This window comes from Rhipicephalus sanguineus, unplaced genomic scaffold (genome assembly GCF_013339695.2).
Source record: "Rhipicephalus sanguineus isolate Rsan-2018 unplaced genomic scaffold, BIME_Rsan_1.4 Seq1035, whole genome shotgun sequence".
Lineage (NCBI taxonomy): Eukaryota > Metazoa > Arthropoda > Arachnida > Ixodida > Ixodidae > Rhipicephalus > Rhipicephalus sanguineus.
Genome location: NW_023614207.1, coordinates 40,447 through 47,187, shown reverse-complemented (window position 1 = coordinate 47,187; position 6,741 = coordinate 40,447).

The window sequence follows — 6,741 nt, the reverse complement described above, 5'->3', positions numbered from 1 at the left end:
CATTTTAAAAATAAAAATATCCCATTGCATCGTCTTTGAAAAGACGTTTTCGAAACGTTTTTGAGACGTCATGCAGGATCTCTTTTCTTTTAGCTGTTTTGTTTTGGCGCATGCAATTAAAATAGCGCACGTTTTTAGGAAGCCCCCTCTGTTATAGTAATTACAGTTACTTCATTCTGTAATTACTATTACAGAGTGAGAGCTCAGTAGATTCACAGACAAAAGTCGTCATGTCATAATTTAATATGTAAAACAGCAACGACTCCTGTACAGCATAGAAACGTAAAAACCACGAAACGAGATATAGCATGCGACTATATAACATTATTGAGAAGCGGCAAAAGAACACAAAATATCGCGGTGATTAAAATGCAGCTATATAGTATCCAACCTTCAAGAACACTTTTTGTTGCACGATTCATCATTCGCAAAATTGTTGTCAAACAACTAACAGTGCAATATGACAAAATTTAGGATCTGGCACAGCCATTCTGCAATATGTAGGCGTAGACTCATTAGCTTTACTTAATCAAACGCAAAGATGAAGTGAAGAGAAATTTTCGAAAAGGGAATGTCGCTGAAGCCAACGACTCGACAAGGGGACTAGTTTCCGTCAGGCAGGGGCGTAGCCAGAAATTGTTTTCGGGGGAGGGGGGTTCAACCATACTTTATGTATGTTCGTGCGTGCGTTTGTATCTGTGCGTGTATATAAATGCGAGCAAAATTGAAAATTTTTTCGGGAGGGGGGGGGGGCGGGTTGACACCCCCCGCCCTTGGCTACGCCCCTGCCGTCAGGGCCCTGACGAAGACAAGCATTCACGATGAAACGTTTCCTCAACGCTTCATCTTCCGCTGAACTTCTTTCTTGTAGGAAGGAGAGAGAGAGAGAGAGAAGGAACAGAGAATAGGCAGGGAAGTTAACTAGCGTCCAATTTGCTACCCTACACATGAGCGGAGAATGAGGGAGTAAAAATAGAGAGAAAGAGACACATTTCACAACACACACACAGAGGAGTGTATCACAGGTGGTCACTCAATTTGGTGCCTTGAAGTACTGCAGGAGGGCTCGTGTCGTTTTCTCGGCTGATGTGCTATGAAGACAGACTCCCAAGATCTTTCCTTCGGGAAAAGGCCGACCGTCAAGTCTCCTGAAGGCACACTGGAGAGTTTGAAATAGCGTACAGCGGCACAAACGATGATCGATAGTCTCTATGCAGTTGCAGTTATCGCACATTGATGAATCTGCCCTACCATTCCGATAGGTGAATGAGTTAGAAGACACTACACCGAGCCACAGCCAACACAGCAACACAACAAAAAGACGTGGACAGTAGAAGTGGACAGGACAGCGCTTACTCCTGTCCACTTCTACTGTCCACGTCTTTTTTTCAGTGTGCTTCAACCTAATTTTCCAAACATGAACGTAAACTAACAGGCCCAACTCGCCATCTTGCTCCAACACAGCATTCTAAGCAGGAAAGGAGGCATGCATCAAACACCTGGTGTGTGTCTCGTTTCAAAACAATCGTTCAGTAGCGCTACTTAAGACCACAGTTAGTGGAAATCGACTCCAATGTGTTGAAATCACTAATAACAAAACAAAACTGCAAAATAATATTTGGCCCACTTAGCCAAGAATGCGTAATGAAAAAAGAACGTAAATTGCTTGCAAAATCACTGTTGGTGATGTGCATTGCTCACAAAATGAAACTTTTAGGAACGTTCTTACAACATGCCTCTGTTGGAACATTTCTCACTGAAAAAAAATGTTGTAAAAAGCTCTGGCATCATTACAGAAGTAACATAGACGTTGGGAACAAAAGGCGCCATTTTAGACGTTAGCTAACAATATTTGTGGATGCAGCATACGTGTTTCAAACGGCGCCCACTAAAGAAGTAACGGTTTCAGGCTTCGAAATGCAGCGTTCAAAACTTATCACAGAAATCACGGTCTGACATCCCTAGAGAGCACACAGTTAAGCTTAAATGTGCCATGGCTAGCAGAAAATATGAACACTGTAAATTACAGCGACATATAACAAAAAGTACAACTAAACCAATTGTAGAGCGAAAACAAAATGTATGAACAGAAAACTAATCGAAACGACCACAAAAATGACAATGAATGATCCACTTACTAAAATGAATACATAAAAATTAGGAATATGAAAATGCCAGCCTGATAAAAAACATCTTTCTTTTATGATGCCCAGTATTAGAAAATGTCAGGCTAAAAGAACAAATTAATATAATGATAAGACACATCAGCTAAAGAAATTGGGACTCTTCCCCATTTTTACTCAAAAAGCACACAGCTGCAAACACAGGATTGTCAGAGGCAGATCAGGGTATTGCACTTCATCATCATCATCATCATCATCATCATCAGCCTGTCTACGCCCACTGCAGGGCAAAGGCCTCTCCCATGTTCCGCCAATCACTTAGTATTGCACTTAGTACATCACATTGCTCAGTGTCAAAATATCACAATGTGTGGCAAGTCAGTCTGAACACATGGCTTCATAAGAGGTACTTGATGGAAATCACTAGGCACATCCGGAAGTCTGCAAAGAACACTACAAATAGCATACACACGAAAGTTGTGCCATTAGCAGCATGGGGGCAGCGTTCCACGTCAAATATATTTTAGCACAATAGCCCTAGTGCGGTTTCTTGAAGATGCCGACAAACACAGACGCTCAAAAAGGTTAACTGCTTTACAAACTGTGACCTTTTGTTTTTGAAAGTTTCCAAGGGAAAGAGAAAAATGTCAATCTCTTGACATCCATCTTTTTTCATACTAAAACCTGTCAGTCAGCCCATCAAAAAGAAGAAAGTAATAATTTAGTTGGTGTAGCCTTTGTTTCTAAACATCTAGGGCAAATACCATCTGCAATAAATAGGAGAAAAGATCATTTTCAGTATTTGTTATTATACCTATAGGACGGTGTGAAAAGATGAAAACTCGATAACACCGTACGGCGACAGAGAGCGAGCCTGCTATATTTAACCAGGCACAAGAGACGCGTAAGAGAACCTCTTCATTCTACTAAGAGCTGCAGGCTTTACCGAGAAAGGAGGAGGTTAACAGAGTAGGGCAAACAAATCACAAGTCCGAAAGCGCATCGAGATAGGCAAGGCAGCACTGAGAAAAAATGCCGAACTCCTCCCCGTGAAACGCGTCTTTGACTCTCATGCCCTCAGAAATTCGCAACTAACAGAAAAGCGTGCCCAGCCTCTCGTTACATACAGCTAGTACTGTGGAAGGAACCCTGAACCAGTACGCTGTCGCTGCAAAGATTCTCTCATCCACAAACTTCAGTGACAAAATAAAACAGATGACACATGCCGTAACTTCCAACAATGCAGTTTCAAAATTGGGTGCGCGAAGCTCTGCGTTTGTTCATCGCCATTGCGCATGCATTATGCGCTACGTACGCAACAAACGCTATCTGCGTATCCCATTGTAAAACTGGCTACTCCGCATGCGTCGTACGCCATCCTCTTGCGTACTCACGTTAAGTGGCAGAAATAGCGTATGCGCCCAACGAACGCTATCTTTGCGTACCCTATTCTAAAACTGCTTCTTACGTGGCACACGTAGCTTAAGCTAATGTGTATCTTGAAACTCATCAAGTGGCCAAGAAAAGACAGTCATTTTACTAAAATTAGGTTAAGAAATATAAATATGGTTTTCGCCGATGTTCATTCGAGCATGAACGGAAACCACGACGTGCATTTACGTTTAGACAGCTTTATCGTGTATGCTGAATAAATTCCGCAGTAACGTACTGCTGAAACATATCGCACATGCAACCCGTGATGCAATGGAATACGCTTTTTCATTTGCCATAGTTCTGAAATACTGAGCGCAAATGCAGTAAAAATGAACTTACCTTCAAAAATGAGAGAAGCCCGTGGTTTACAGTATGCGCAAATCCACAGAAAACTAATCGCACATCAAAGTAACCACGCCCGTCCCTCGAGCATAGAAGAAAGGAAGTTGCGAGAGCGTCCCGCGCGCAAGCTGATGAGTGAATTTTTCCGCAGAGAATCTTGCGGGACTCTAACCGTCAGTCAGCGTAACAGTCGCTCCACAGAGACATACTTGCATTCGGGTCCACAAGGTTAACACGCAGCGAAGTAGTTTCTTCGTAGCCGCGTTTATAGCCTCCACGAACCACGACACAAGCACGAAATATAGCAAAAGAATGCATGACCGGTGAGCTCGACCGCCCATGCGAAATCGGCGAGCTTAACGGACATTGCAGAAGCAACGGCCGCGCGGATGGATACAGTCAGCGATAAGGCGTTCGTGCGAAAGTTAGACGGTTATCGCTGCGAGTAAATTACAGTAAATGACGTAAAGTTTACTGGTTAACGAACTTTGAAGTCTTCATTATTGTTTATGCAATGTAGACACCATACGCCTTTATCCTTTTGCGCGCTACTTTCTTTATCGCAATGAGAGATGGTATGCGCAGGCTCGAGTTCAAATTTCAATTCTCGGTGGTTCATGCATGCCCATGCATGCATGGGCCAAGTGGCGCGCGGACCGCTGCTGGGCGACAAAACGTCTTATAAAGTGCGTCTTCTAGACGTCACAAACAAGTCGTTTTTAAAACGTCGAAATTGGTTTGGGATCGAACAAACGTCTTGAAATATACGTTCCAGACCAAAATGGTCTTAAAAAATGCGTTTCTATCCGTTATCAAAAACGGATGTAATACGGTTTTTTGTGACGTTTTTAAAACGTCGAAATTGGTTTAGAGTCGAACAAACGTCTTCAAATATACGTTGCAGACCAAAATGGTCTTAACAAATGCGTTTTCTAGACGTTATCAAAAACGGATACAATACGGATTTTCTGTGACGTTTTTAAAATGTCGAAATTGGTTTAGAATCGAACAAACGTCTTCAAGTATACGTTACAGACCAAAATGGTCTTTAAAAATGCGTTTTCTAGACGTTATCAAAAACGGATATAATACGGGTTTTTTATGACGTTTTTAAAACGTCGAAATTGGTTTAGAATCCGTTTTATCCGTTTCAACCCTAAAAAAAACGTTTTCTAGACCATGTGTGCTACCTGGGTTGCCGCGTCAGATGCATTCAGGCCGGCACGAGAGGTTGACGCGCTGCTCTGGCAGGCGGCTTCTCGTCCGTGCGCTCGACTACTGCCCTTTGTGTGATAGTCTTAGCGCCGCCGGCCTTTGCGGAGTTTCCTTATTGGTCGCGAGGACATACCATGGCGCCGCCATGCGGAGGCATCCGTGTGACGTGCAAGGTTGGATTGCTCCGCCAGCCCTCTCTCGTTCAGCCCGCAGCCGCTTTCGCGTCTGCTTTGTTATTATTATTGTTGCACTTCACTTTGACGAAGACAGTAAAATACGGCTGCGGCTTCGTCACTGGCTGTACGAAATGCTAAATAGCTGCTCGGAAAAAAAATGTTACGTTCCCCATAATGTCTTATACAGCGCCCTGATTGCCGGCGTCGTCTGCTATAGCCACCGATATGGAAACCAGGGGGCCGAGCTCGCTGCTTTTGTAAAAGGTAACGAATCATTTTGCGTCGAATGGGCTTTAGCGCGTACTTTCGGCAAAGAAACATATTTTTGCTGCAAGATATGCGTGCAACCGCGCAACTTAATTCATTGTAGGTTTGCATACAAAAACGCGCCGCGCTTGACACGACCAGGATGTGAAATTTACATTCCTGTTTAATACAGATAACGCTATGAAGCACGACGAAAGCGGTTTCTCCGATTTGTGCCAAGCAATCCAGCATGCTTAGAGATTCACGCAGCCGCAACCTTTCTCATAAGATTGTAGGCAAAAACACGAGAGCCGTACGCACGCGCGTGCCTCAGCTAGATAACATTTCACATAAGTTTGTCTGCGGCAAGATTTTAATATCTATCTGTTGCTTCTCATTGAGCGAATTTTCTATGTCACACGGTGCATTTTCGACCGCCACCGCGCCACATCAGGATGAAAATTTTCGACGATTGACTCCGTTATCCAGCTTGCACAAAGAGGCGAATCGCGATCGAAAAATACGGTCCCGCTCGGGCTCGATTGCGATAGCAAATGCACTGTGTGCCAGCCGGACGTATTACTTGCGCACTTGAATGGCGATGCCGCAGAGTGTAACTTACCGTGGTCTATATGACAATTTTACGTTGCAGTGAAAATACTAGCGTCCAGTATTTATAAAGCTTAATTGAAAAGCAGCATGACCCTTCGCGGCTGCTGTTGAAGGTGAATCAGTGTTTGAAGCCGGCCACGTTTTCGCCTGTAGCGTAAAACAACATAGAGAAGAACAAGTGACACTGGCTATGTGCTCGTTTTACAGAAATAATCTATAAGCAAGGAACCCCGTGAACTGAAGTCGGGAGTCTAACGAAACTCGTGAGGTCGGGAAAGGACACGAGGACAATTAAAATGATCACGGGAGGGGGGGGGGGGCAGACTGTGGTGGAAGTAACGTCGGTGAGACAGGTAACTTTTAGCAAAAACTGAAGCAGCACATGTATGATGCAAGAAAGTTTTTATCGAACGCGCTGGCCGAACACGCAGAAGCAACTCGCCACAGAAATAGACTGGGACAAGATAGTGGAAAGAGAAAAGAACTGGACTTCTCGGCTTTCTTGAATCTCCAGATAACGGCGCACACGCTTAATCGTCATGACGGCAACTTTCCACACATGTCCGCACGTTGCCTACGTCATATTTTAAAAC